Source organism: Triticum urartu, unplaced genomic scaffold, assembly GCF_056163025.1.
Source record: "Triticum urartu cultivar PI428250 unplaced genomic scaffold, HENAU_Tu73 scaffold123, whole genome shotgun sequence".
NCBI lineage: Eukaryota > Viridiplantae > Streptophyta > Magnoliopsida > Poales > Poaceae > Triticum > Triticum urartu.
In genome coordinates this window covers 20,001-35,000 of record NW_028259697.1, presented here as the reverse complement: position 1 = coordinate 35,000, position 15,000 = coordinate 20,001, and positions in this window count along the sequence as shown.

Below are 15,000 nucleotides of genomic sequence, written 5' to 3'. Positions count from 1 at the left end.
ATGGAAGGAGACCCATCATTTTGCAATGAAAACAACATATAAAACTCTGGACAATTTCGAAATCAGGCCAAGCGTCTTAATACATATGCAAAAAAATTCATTATTGGCCCACCATTGATTAGAAGATTTAGCTTGTATGAATCGCTATTGGTTTGATACGAATAATGACAATCGTTTCAGTATGTTAAGGATACAGATGTATCCACAATTCATTTAGAGTTACTTAATAGTCTATTTCTTATACCATATCTCTATCCCGTGAAATTCTCGAGCCAAAAGATGGATGCATATGCTGTGTTTCATTTTGCTAAATGATATCAATTAAATGGTGTATCAATTCCATAAATTGCATATAGCAATAAATAAATCAGCAAAATTCTTTCTAATATTTTAGATAGAAGAAACATTTCTTCTATCTAAAATATTAGAAAGAATGTACCCTTCTATCCAAATCCAATTTGCATCGATAAAATAAATCCAAATTCCAGTAGTAGATGAATAATTGCAAATTTGTGTGTGTACGAGATTAGAATAACTTCAAAATAACTGACATAATTTTGTATTTTTCCTGATCAGAAAAATACATGAAAAAGAAAGGAGGTAGAAAAATTTTTGGATTTATGGTTAAAGAAGAAAAAGAAGAAAACAGGGGTTCTGTTGAATTTCAAGTATTCAGTTTCACCAATAAGATACGGAGACTTGCTTCACATTTGGAATTACACAAAAAAGATTTTTCATCGGAAAGAGGTCTACGAAGACTTTTGGGAAAACGTCGACGTTTGCTGGCTTATTTGGCAAAGAAAAATAGAGTACGTTATAAGAAATTAATCGGTCAGTTGAATATTCGGGAGCAGTAATTTAATCGTTCAAATTTTTTTCTTGTTTTATTATTTTTTTAGTAGTCTTATAGTAGTCTTAGATTTTTCATTTTGATGAGCCTCGCTTTGAGGAATTCATGGAATAATCCATTTTCATGGAATAATGAATTAAGGAAGAAAGGATATGAGTCTACCGCTTACAAGAAAAGATCTCATGATAGTCAATATGGGCCCTCAACACCCATCAATGCATGGTGTTCTTCGACTGATCGTTACTCTCGATGGTGAGGATGTTATTGATTGTGAACCCATATTAGGGTATTTACACAGAGGAATGGAAAAAATCGCGGAAAACCGAACTATTATACAATACTTACCTTATGTAACAAGGTGGGATTATTTAGCTACTATGTTTACAGAAGCAATAACAGTAAATGCACCAGAATTCTTGGAGAATATTCAAATACCACAAAGAGCCAGCTATATTAGGGTAATTATGTTAGAATTAAGCCGGATAGCTTCTCACTTGCTATGGCTTGGACCTTTTATGGCGGATCTCGGCGCACAGACTCCTTTTTTCTATATTTTTAGAGAGAGAGAATTAATATATGATCTATTTGAAGCTGCTACAGGTATGCGAATGATGCACAATTACTTTCGCATCGGAGGAGTAGCCGCCGATCTACCTTATGGATGGATCGATAAATGTTTAGATTTCTGTGATTATTTTTTACGCGGAGTTGTTGAATATCAACAACTTATTACACAGAATCCAATTTTTTTAGAGCGAGTTGAAGGAGTAGGTTTTATTAGCGGAGAAGAAGCAGTAAATTGGGGCTTATCGGGACCGATGTTACGAGCTTCTGGAATACAATGGGATCTTCGTAAAGTAGATCCTTATGAGTCTTACAACCAATTTGATTGGAAAGTCCAATGGCAAAAAGAAGGGGATTCGTTAGCTCGCTATTTAGTACGAATTGGTGAAATGAGGGAATCCATCAAAATAATTCAACAAGCTGTAGAAAAAATTCCTGGAGGACCTTATGAAAATTTAGAAGTCCGACGCTTTAAGAAAGAAAATAATTCTGAATGGAATGATTTTGAGTATAAATTTCTTGGTAAAAAACCTTCGCCCAATTTTGAATTGTCAAGACAAGAGCTTTATGTAAGAGTAGAAGCCCCAAAAGGTGAATTAGGGATTTATCTAGTAGGAGATGATAGCCTTTTCCCCTGGAGATGGAAAATCCGTCCACCCGGGTTTATTAATTTGCAAATTCTTCCTCAGCTAGTTAAAAAAATGAAATTGGCTGATATCATGACGATATTAGGTAGTATAGATATCATTATGGGGGAAGTTGATCGTTGAAATGATAATAGATAGGGTAGAGGTAGAAACTATCAATTCTTTTTCGAAATTGGAATTATTAAAAGAAGTCTATGGACTGATATCGATTCTACCCATTTTGACCCTCCTTTTGGGAATAACAATAGAGGTACTCGTAATTGTGTGGTTAGAAAGAGAAATATCTGCGTCGATACAACAACGTATTGGTCCTGAATATGCTGGCCCCCTGGGCCTGCTTCAAGCTATAGCAGATGGGACTAAGCTACTTTTTAAAGAAGATATTCTGCCATCCCGAGGAGATATTTCTTTATTTAGCATTGGACCCTCTATAGCAGTCATATCAGTTTTATTAAGTTTTTTAGTTATCCCTTTGGGATATCATTTTGTTTTAGCCGATCTTAGTATTGGTGTTTTTTTATGGATTGCCATTTCAAGTATAGCTCCTATTGGTCTTCTTATGGCAGGATATAGCTCAAATAATAAATATTCTTTTTCAGGCGGTCTACGAGCTGCTGCTCAATCCATTAGTTATGAAATACCATTAACTTTTTGTGTGCTAGCAATATCTCTACGTGTGATTCGTTAAAATAGATCTTTTTCCTATAAAATCCATTAACTATTTATATTCCTTTTCTTATTTAGTATTTGGGTTGGTAAGTTAAACTAGATAGCTATATGAGTGAAACAAAACAGCTTATAAATTTGTAGTAAAAAGAAAAAATCTCATTTCCTACGTACAAGAAAAAAGTGGAAGTAAACATAAGCAGTGTAAACTCTTTATCCCAAGGTTGATATTTTTTAATTAGTCATCATATCTTGAAGCGGCCAAGAATAAAGGATTCACGATATGGAATTCCATTACTAGAATACTCCTAGTTATTACTATAACTTAATAATCCATAAGAAGAATCCACCAAAAGTTAGTGAAGGGTTAGGAACACTAAAGTACATAAAGGATTAGTAATGGAAAATCTAAAACATTAGAGATTTTTGCCCATAAAAGGAATCATAATAAGGACTTGCAATTTGTAGAAATTATCAAGTAGTACTTTCTTCGGATTCCGATCCAGAGTATGTTCCCATTCACTTGTTAAGGAAATGGCTATCAAGAACGAATTAACCCTTTATCCATTTTTTCTTTTTAAATACCCCCTCCCTGGGGAAAGAAGAATAGTAAAAAAGATATGGAGTGCACTAGAAAAAATTTTCATTATTTCCTTCCTCTATCCATATTCATGCAGAATTGCTCATGAACTAATACCCAACTCTTTCCATTTATTAATTGAATTCCTATAACAAGTAACAAGTGTTTTATTCCAAGATTAAGTTATTACTGAACAAAGAAAAATTTTCATTATATTATAAAGGATGAGATCAATTCGGAAGCGCTTTTTCTTATTCTAGCAGACGGAATTCCTTTGGTCTAATTTAGGACTTTCAAATCTATTTTATTTTATCTAATTCTATCTACGCCCCCGGGGCTAGGAACAAAACAGTCCTTTCCTTTTTCTGATCATAGAGAAGCCGTATGAAGCTAAGGTTTCATGTACGGTTTTGAAATAGCGGTGGGAACTGTGATGTTATCACCGACTATGATTATCTAACAGTTCAAGTACAGTTGATATAGTTGAAGCACAGTCAAAATACGGTTTTTTTGGATGGAATATTTGGCGTCAGCCTATAGGTTTTCTGGTTTTTTTAATTTCTTCTTTGGCAGAATGTGAAAGATTACCCTTTGATTTACCAGAAGCGGAGGAAGAATTAGTAGCAGGTTACCAAACTGAATATTCCGGTATCAAATATGGTTTATTTTATCTTGTTTCTTACCTAAATTTATTAGTTTCTTCTTTATTTGTAACAGTTCTCTACTTGGGCGGGTGGAATTTATCTATTCCCTATATATCCTTTTTTGATTTTTTCCAAATGAATAAAGCAGTTGGAATTTTGGAAATGACAATGGGTATATTTATTACATTAACTAAAGCTTATTTATTTCTCTTCATTTCTATCACAATAAGATGGACTTTACCGAGGATGAGAATGGATCAGTTATTAAATCTTGGATGGAAATTTCTTTTACCTATTTCCCTGGGCAATCTCTTATTAACAACCTCTTCTCAACTTGTTTCACTATAAATAAGATAATACAATAATAGTAAGAATATTTTCAACACAAAAGCTCTCTCAAACAAGAGAAAGAAACATATCTTTTTCATAGATATTTAGAATGAATATGTTCCCTATGGTAACTGGGTTCATGAGTTATGGTCAACAAACAATACGTGCTACAAGGTACATAGGTCAAAGTTTCATAACTACCTTATCCCACACAAATCGTTTACCTATAACGATTCACTACCCTTATGAAAAATCAATTACACCAGAGCGTTTCCGAGGGCGAATCCACTTTGAATTTGATAAATGTATTGCTTGTGAAGTATGTGTTCGCGTATGTCCGATAGATTTACCCGTTGTGGATTGGAGATTTGAAAAGGATATTAAAAGAAAACAATTGCTTAATTATAGTATTGATTTCGGAGTTTGTATATTTTGTGGCAATTGTGTTGAGTACTGTCCAACAAGCTGTTTATCAATGACTGAAGAATATGAACTTTCTACCTATGATCGTCATGAATTGAATTACAATCAAATTGCTTTAAGTCGGTTACCAATCTCCATAATGGGAGATTACACAATTCAAACAATTAGGAATTCGTCTGAAAGTAAAATAAACAAAGAAAAATCTTCGAATTCAAGAACGATTACTGATTACTAAACTTTGATTTTGTCTTTCTGTTATAAAAATCTAATAATTCTTTATTAAACTTTAAAATTAAACTATAAAGAAAAACGAAAAACTACTGCTTATTGGAAATTATTTCTTATTTTAAATCAGACTAGATTTTCGTGATATAATATAATTTATAACTATAAGTTTATACACAAAAAAATACCCTAATCCTTTTTTCCTTCCTTGAATCCTTTAGTTTTAGTCAGTTCATGAAAAATTTTATACTATTAATTTCTTTTTATCCATAATGGATTTACCTGGACCAATACATGAGATTCTTATGCTATTTGGGGGATTTGTTCTTCTACTAGGGGGTCTAGGAGTAGTATTACTTACCAACCCCATTTATTCTGCCTTTTCGCTGGGATTAGTTCTTGTTTGTATATCCTTATTCTATTTTTTATTAAATTCCTACTTTGTAGCTGTCGCACAACTTCTTATTTATGTGGGAGCCATAAATGTCTTGATCATATTCGCTGTAATGTTCGTAAATGGCTCAGAATGGTCTAAAGATAAGAATTATTGGACTATTGGAGATGGGTTCACTTCACTCGTTTGTATAACTATTGTTTTTTCACTAATGACTACTATCCCAGATACGTCGTGGTATGGAATTCTTTGGACTACAAGATCAAACCAAATAGTAGAACAGGGTCTCATAAATAATGTTCAACAAATTGGAATTCATTTAGCAACCGATTTTTATCTTCCGTTTGAACTCATTTCCATAATTCTTCTAGTTTCTTTAATAGGTGCAATTACTATGGCTCGGCAATAAGAAAACTTAGAAAAAGTACAAATTATAAGAATTGCAAATCTAAAATAAATAACTAAAGAATCACAATTTTGATTTAGTAAAATCCATCTACTGCCAACAAATACCTCCTTTTTTTTTTTTTTTTTTTTCTTTTGTTGTGTAATTGTTCTATTGTAATTAATTGAATCGGTTCAATTCTTGCCCTCATATTGAAATGAATCGAGATTGATAAGGAGTTAGTTAATGATGTTTGAGCATGTACTTTTTTTGAGTGTCTATTTATTTTCGATTGGTATCTATGGATTGATCACAAGCCGAAACATGGTTAGAGCTCTAATATGTCTTGAACTTATACTGAATTCAATTAATCTAAATCTCGTAACATTTTCTGATCTATTTGATAGTCGCCAATTAAAAGGAGATATTTTCGCAATTTTTGTTATAGCCCTTGCAGCTGCTGAAGCCGCTATTGGACTATCCATTCTTTCTTCCATCCATCGTAATAGGAAATCCACTCGTATCAATCAATCTAATTTATTGAATAATTAGACTTTTGAATAATTAGACATAGAATCCTCTAAACAAAGGCGCACATATTAAAATAAATAGAAATCAATACTATTTTCTTAGTATTATTTGAGAATATCCATTTTTTTTAGTAGATTATTGCATAGTATTCTTTTTCACTTAAATGAATTTTTGTATTTGTAATTCATTGATATTGCAATTTGAATATTGCAATAATTTATATTGAAAAGACGATAGCCAATTTATTGGCTAATTCGAATTCGTCTGTACAATTCGTAAAATTCTTTCTTATTTCTTATTTATTGTTGAAATCCAAAATTAAAGTCTCTTGGCTCTCTTCACGCTTTCTCACAAACAGATTAAAAAATAGATTTTTTTTTTTGAAGTTTGGATAAACCATTGCTTCGTCTGGTGTCTACAATACATATGACTCATTATAGTACTAATTTCATTTTTACCAGATCGAAAAATTTTATGTTGAAAAGAAAAATTTATAGATCCAATGTCACATTCCGTAAAAATTTACGATACATGTATAGGATGCACTCAATGTGTACGAGCTTGTCCAACAGATGTATTAGAAATGATACCCTGGGATGGATGTAAAGCCAAGCAAATTGCTTCCGCGCCGAGAACCGAAGATTGTGTGGGTTGTAAGAGATGTGAATCTGCCTGCCCGACAGATTTTTTAAGTGTCCGCGTTTATTTAGGGCCTGAAACAACACGTAGCATGGCTCTATCTTATTGATACGTTACAAAAAACTTCACTCGAATCGTCTGATTCCTCTTTACCGAAGAAGCCTGTGCTCGAAATAATCGAGCACGGGCTTTTCTGGTCAAAACGTATCTTGTCTTTATCACTTTATCATGAGTTATTTTCCTTGGTTAACAATACTTGTTGTTTTGCCGATATTTGCAGGTTCATTAATTTTCTTTTTACCTCATAAGGGAAACAAAGTCGTTAGGTGGTATACTATATCTATTTGTTTATTAGAATTCCTTCTAATGACTTATGCGTTCTGTTATCATTTCCAACTGGAGGATCCCTTAATCCAATTAAAGGAGGATTATAAATGGATAGATGTCTTCGATTTCCACTGGAGATTGGGAATCGATGGACTTTCATTAGGATCTATTTTATTGACAGGATTTATCACTACTTTAGCTACTTTAGCAGCTTGGCCAATTACACGGAATTCGCGATTATTCTATTTCCTGATGCTCGCAATGTATAGTGGTCAAATAGGATTATTTTCTTCGCGAGACCTTTTACTTTTTTTTATCATGTGGGAGTTAGAATTAATTCCTGTTTACTTACTTTTATCCATGTGGGGGGGGAAGAGGCGTCTATATTCAGCTACAAAGTTTATTTTGTATACTGCAGGCGGTTCCATTTTTTTCTTAATCGGAGTTCTGGGTATGGGCTTATATGGTTCCAACGAACCAGGATTAGATTTGGAAAGATTAATTAATCAATCATACCCTGCAACCTTGGAAATACTTTTATATTTTGGCTTCCTTATTGCTTATGCTGTCAAATTGCCGATTATACCCCTACATACGTGGTTACCAGATACCCATGGGGAAGCACATTATAGTACATGTATGCTTTTAGCGGGAATATTATTAAAGATGGGAGCATATGGATTGATTCGGATCAACATGGAATTGTTACCTCATGCTCATTATCTATTTTCGCCCTGGTTAGTAATAATAGGAGCGATCCAAATAATCTATGCAGCTTCAACTTCTCTTGGTCAACGAAATTTCAAAAAAAGAATAGCTTATTCCTCTGTATCTCACATGGGTTTCATAATTATAGGAATTGGTTCCATAACCAACATTGGACTCAATGGAGCTATTTTACAAATATTATCCCATGGATTTATTGGTGCTACACTTTTTTTCTTGGCAGGAACCGCTTCTGATAGAATGCGTCTTGTTTATCTCGAAGAACTGGGGGGAATATCTATCCCAATGCCTAAAATTTTTACCATGTTTAGTAGCTTTTCAATGGCTTCTCTTGCCTTACCAGGAATGAGTGGTTTTGTCGCAGAATTAGTAGTATTTTTTGGACTAATTACTAGTCCAAAATTTCTGTTAATGCCAAAAACACTAATTACTTTTGTAATGGCAATTGGAATGATATTAACTCCTATTTATTTATTATCTATGTTACGCCAGATGTTCTATGGATACAAGCTATTTAATGTTCCAAACGCAAATTTTGTGGATTCTGGACCACGAGAACTCTTTATTTTAATCTGTATCTTTTTACCAGTAATAGGAATTGGTATTTATCCAGATTTTGTTCTCTCCCTATCCGTTGACAGGGTAGAGGCTCTCTTATCCAATTATTATCCTAAATAGGTTTGCTTTTTTTTACTCGTCTGCTCTATTAATGCAGAAATAAGTAAAAAAGTATATAATGCAGAAATAAGTAAAAAAGTATAATTAGATCTATCTCGAATTTTTGAGAACCCTTTGATAAGGCGTTCAAGGGGTTCTCAAATAAAACATAAAAGTAAAAACCTTCATTTCATGAAGGTTTTATTTTATGTAATCATTTAGGTGTTAATGTAAACGAACCATAACTATGTAAGCCTATTCCTAATAGATTTATACCAAAATAACAAATCCAAATTATAAGAAATCCTATCAAAGCTATAAGTGCAGAATTCGTACCCTTCCAATTTGGATTTGTTCTACTATGTAAATAAATTGCGAATATGGTCCAAGTAATAAATGCCCAAGTTTCCTTAGGATCCCAATTCCAATAGGATCCCCAGGCCTCATTAGCCCATACTGCTCCACAAAGAATACCTACGGTTAAAAGGGTAAATCCTAGGCTAATGACACGATAACTCCAAGAATCCAAACGCTCCGTTAATTGATATTTGTAATAATTTGGAAATGAAGGGACAGAGGTTCTTTTTAAAGCACTTCTTTTTGCATAAAAATATTTAATATCACTAAAGAAAAATGTTTTATTTAAAACATTTTTTTTCTTTTTAGAAAAGAAATGGAAATTATTTCGAAATCTAATGATTAGAATAGCGGCAGATAATAAGGATCCGCACAAAAGAGTTGCATAGCTTAATAACATCATACTGACATGCATCATTAACCACTGAGATTGTAGAGCAGGTACTAGTATCGTGGATTGATGCATTTCAGTTAAAAGACCCGATGTGGCAAAGCCTTGCGTTAAAATAGTACTTGGCGTAGTTATTGTGCTTAAATCATTTTTAGAGTTCTGTATTTTAGGAATGGTATGAAGAATATACAGGGCCCATGAAAGGAAGATCAATGACTCATATAAATTACTTAATGGAAAATGTCCCGAGGAAGCCCAACGAGAAACTAAGAATCCTGTTATAGAGAAAAAAGTAACTATCATTCCTTTTTCTGACGAATCGCGTAATCCTCCAAGTTCACGAACTAATAAGGTTATAAAATGAATCGTAATCACAATTGAAATCGTTGAGAAAGAGATATGAGTTAGTATATGTTCTAAAGTTGCAAATAGCATAAGGGGAAGGTCCCATTACAAAATTGTAAATTTCGAATTGATTTCTAATCTATTGTATTCTTTTTCAAGAATGCCGCCACTCGGATTCGAACCGAGATGCTTGAGCACTGCTTCCTAAGAGCAGCGTGTCTACCAATTTCACCATGGCGGCTAACTTCAAATAATAGGTAACTTAAAAGAATAATAGCTATTATCTTGGGAATCGTCGATATTGGGAAAGTCCATAAAATTTAGGAACATTAGAGTTTTCATTAAAATAGACTTCGTTTGGTAGTATCGTTTCCATTTTTTTTTTTTACAATAAACTCTTGCTTTGCCCAATAGAAACACAAACACTGCTTGAAAGAGTTGGAACTTCTTTTTTCTAACTTGCAATTATAGAACTAATTTTTTCTAATTAATTTCCCCTTTACATTTTGAAAATTCTTTCAATACAATGAAAAAAATCCAAAAGGGTTTCTATTTAATGATGAAATTAAAATAAAATGGATAAATAGAAAAGGCTTTTTGGATTTTTTAAAAATTTCTAGAATGAAAGTCTTTATGCTCTTATTAATAAGATTTACTAACCTTATGATTTTGGAGAAGATAGGTGGAAGTTGTAAGTCCTATTGTAAGAATACTCCACTTTTCATAATTTTCCTAATAGAATATGAGGATTCTATTAGGAAAATTATGAAAAGTTCATTGATAGGAAAAGAATACTTAGCACACAGTATACCAAGACAAAACTTTTTTTTTCTTGTATATATAAGATAAGAGGGGTTTTTTGTTCTAAGAATATTGTACCGAGTAATTCGACACATAAAAGTACATTCAAAGAAGAATCCAAATTATTAAATAATTGGAATTCTTTTTTGATAAGTCAATTCATATTATTCCAAAATCTTATTATTTGTTTGTTGCCCAGAAAAACCCTTTGGTTTTGGATGCTCATTACCGCTCGAAAATGATCTTGATTTTACTAAAGAATAAGATTGTACTATGGAAAAATAAGTCTTTTTCTTCCAAATATTTTTACGAATACGCTTTTTTGACATTGAAGTACGTTTTTTTGGAACTGCCATTCAAAAAGGAAATTACTTTTTTCTAGTTGTATGTGAAAGACATCTATTGCTGCAAATCAATCCTTCTTTCTTCTTTTTATTAGTATTTATACTTAGATACTGAAAGATACTTAAATTTTGAATTATTTTTTACTTCATTTTGTCTAATGCGGATAAGACAACAAGAATTTTTTAACATTTTTTCTTTATATATTTTATACTTTTTTTTTAATAATATAGAATATATAGAAGGGTTTCTCATTTAAATCTATTTATATCTATTTATATATCAAGTATACTCCATATATAGATATATGGTATGGAAGCCTATCCCCCATATAAGATAAGACGGGGGGATAAAAAGAAGGGAAAATGAAAATAGTTAATTAAGTTCAGAATGGTATTCCATAAAGGAAAGGAATTCCAATCAAAACAAAAAATACTGAGTCTCTTAAACAAGACATTCTAAAACTTAGGTAATTTATAGTCATTAGAATTTTAGTTCTATATGAAGTAAGGACTATTCGATAATTTCTTATAAACATAGGTTTTCATTGGAATTCACTCAATCAGTTAATTATGGAACAAGAGAGCTGTTTCATCTTTGTTTTAAAGAAATATAAAAATGAATTATGAATAGAAAGTAAAATGATTCCACTTTTTTTTTTTTATTTTTATAAATATCTTTATTTAGTTAATAAAATAACTTCGTTACCTAGTTATTTTATTAACTTTTTTAATTTAACCAACTAAACCCATTCTTAATTTTTAATTATTTCAATGAGATAAATTTTGGAAAAATTAAGAATTTCAGTATTTTTTCTTATTCTTTTTATTTATTCTTTCAGAAAGAGATAAGAATTGGTTTGGTGAATCGGAAACAATTTTATAGAAAAATTGAAGTAAAAATTGAAGTAAAAATTGCAATTTCTTTTCTTATGGAACATACATATCAATATGCATGGGTAATCCCTCTTCTCCCACTTCCAGTTATTATGTCAATGGGATTTGGCCTTATTCTTATTCCGACAGCAACAAAAAATCTTCGTCGCATATGGGCTTTTCCTAGTGTTTTACTCTTAAGTATAGCTATGGTATTCTCAGTTCAACTGTCTATTCAACAAATAAATGGAAGTTCGATCTATCAATATCTATGGTCTTGGACCGTCAATAATGATTTTTCTTTAGAATTTGGATACTTGATTGACCCACTTACTTCTATTATGTTAATACTAATTACTACTGTAGGAATCCTGGTTCTTATTTATAGTGATGGTTATATGTCTCACGATGAAGGATATTTGAGATTTTTTGTTTATATAAGTTTTTTCAATACTTCCATGTTGGGATTGGTTACTAGCTCCAATTTGATACAAATTTATTTTTTTTGGGAACTCGTGGGAATGTGTTCTTATTTATTGATAGGCTTTTGGTTTACACGACCAATCGCAGCGAGTGCTTGTCAAAAAGCTTTTGTAACTAATCGTGTAGGGGATTTTGGTCTATTATTAGGAATTTTAGGTTTTTTTTGGATAACAGGTAGTTTAGAGTTTAGGGATTTGTTCAAAATAGCTAATAACTGGATTCCTAATAATGGAATTAACTCTTTACTTACTACTTTGTGTGCTTTTTTATTATTCCTTGGTGCAGTTGCGAAATCCGCACAATTCCCTCTTCACGTATGGTTACCCGATGCTATGGAAGGGCCCACTCCTATTTCGGCTCTTATACACGCAGCAACTATGGTTGCTGCGGGAATTTTTCTTCTAGCTCGACTTCTTCCTCTTTTCATATCTTTACCTTTGATAATGAGTTTTATTTCTTTAGTAGGTACAATAACACTATTCTTAGGAGCTACTTTAGCTCTTGCTCAGAGAGATATTAAAAGAAGCTTAGCCTATTCTACAATGTCTCAATTGGGTTATATGATGTTAGCTCTAGGTATAGGTTCTTATCAAGCTGCTTTATTCCATTTGATCACTCATGCTTATTCAAAAGCTTTATTGTTCTTGGGATCCGGATCCGTTATTCATTCAATGGAACCTCTTGTTGGATATTCACCAGATAAAAGTCAAAATATGGTTCTTATGGGCGGTTTAAGAAAATACATTCCAATCACAAGAACTACTTTTTTATGGGGTACACTTTCTCTTTGTGGTATTCCACCTCTTGCTTGCTTCTGGTCCAAAGATGAAATCCTTAGTAATAGTTGGTTGTATTCGCCCTTTTTTGGAATAATAGCCTCCTTTACTGCAGGATTAACTGCCTTTTATATGTTTCGGATATATTTACTTACATTTGATGGGTATTTGCGTGTTCATTTTCAAAATTACAGTAGCACTAAAGAGAGTTCCTTGTATTCAATATCCTTATGGGGAAAAAGGATACCCAAAGGAGTGAATAGGGATTTCGTTTTATCAACAACGAAGAGTGGAGTTTCTTTTTTTTCACAAAATATACCAAAAATTCAAGGTAATACAAGAAATAGGATAGGATCCTTTACTACGTCTTTTGGGGCTAAAAAAACTTTTGCCTATCCGCATGAAACGGGAAATACTATGTTATTTCCTCTTCTTATATTACTACTTTTCACTTTGTTCATTGGATTCATAGGAATCTCTTTTGATAATGGAGGAATTGGTAATGGAATAGCAGAGTTAACCATATTATCAAAGTGGTTAACTCCCTCAATAAACTTTACCCAGGAAAGTTCTAATTCTTTTGTAAATTCATATGAATTTATTACTAATGCAATTTCTTCTGTAAGTCTAGCTATCTTTGGTTTATTCATAGCATATATCTTCTATGGATCCGCTTATTCTTTTTTTCAGAATTTGGATTTAATAAACTCTTTTTACAAAGGAAATCCTAAAAAAGAATTTTTAGATCAAGTAAAAAAAAATATATACAGTTGGTCATATAATCGTGGTTATATAGATATTTTCTATACTAGGGTCTTTACCCTCGGTATAAGAGGGTTAACCGAACTCACGGAGTTTTTTGATAAGGGTGTTATTGATGGAATTACCAATGGAGTGGGTCTTGCTAGTTTTTGTATAGGAGAGGAAATTAAATATGTAGGGGGAGGTCGAATCTCGTCTTATTTATTCTTTTTTTTATGTTATGTATCTGTGTTTTTATTCTTTTTTCTTTCTTAAGTTAAGGAATTTACAACAAGTCTCTTGCAAAAATAACTATCCTATCCCCTTTCTACAATCTCTCTATATCCTTGTTACATAAGGTAAGTATTGTATAATAGTTCGGTTTTCCGCGATTTTTTCCATTCCTCTGTGTAAATACCCTAATATGGGTTCACAATCAATAACATCCTCACCATCGAGAGTAACGATCAGTCGAAGAACACCATGCATTGATGGGTGTTGAGGGCCCATATTGACTATCATGAGATCTTTTCTTGTAAGCGGTAGACTCATATCCTTTCTTCCTTAATTCATTATTCCATGAAAATGGATTATTCCATGAATTCCTCAAAGCGAGGCTCATCAAAATGAAAAATCTAAGACTACTATAAGACTACTAAAAAAATAATAAAACAAGAAAAAAATTTGAACGATTAAATTACTGCTCCCGAATATTCAACTGACCGATTAATTTCTTATAACGTACTCTATTTTTCTTTGCCAAATAAGCCAGCAAACGTCGACGTTTTCCCAAAAGTCTTCGTAGACCTCTTTCCGATGAAAAATCTTTTTTGTGTAATTCCAAATGTGAAGCAAGTCTCCGTATCTTATTGGTGAAACTGAATACTTGAAATTCAACAGAACCCCTGTTTTCTTCTTTTTCTTCTTTAACCATAAATCCAAAAATTTTTCTACCTCCTTTCTTTTTCATGTATTTTTCTGATCAGGAAAAATACAAAATTATGTCAGTTATTTTGAAGTTATTCTAATCTCGTACACACACAAATTTGCAATTATTCATCTACTACTGGAATTTGGATTTATTTTATCGATGCAAATTGGATTTGGATAGAAGGGTACATTCTTTCTAATATTTTAGATAGAAGAAATGTTTCTTCTATCTAAAATATTAGAAAGAATTTTGCTGATTTATTTATTGCTATATGCAATTTATGGAATTGATACACCATTTAATTGATATCATTTAGCAAAATGAAACACAGCATATGCATCCATCTTTTGGCTCGAGAATTTCACGGGAT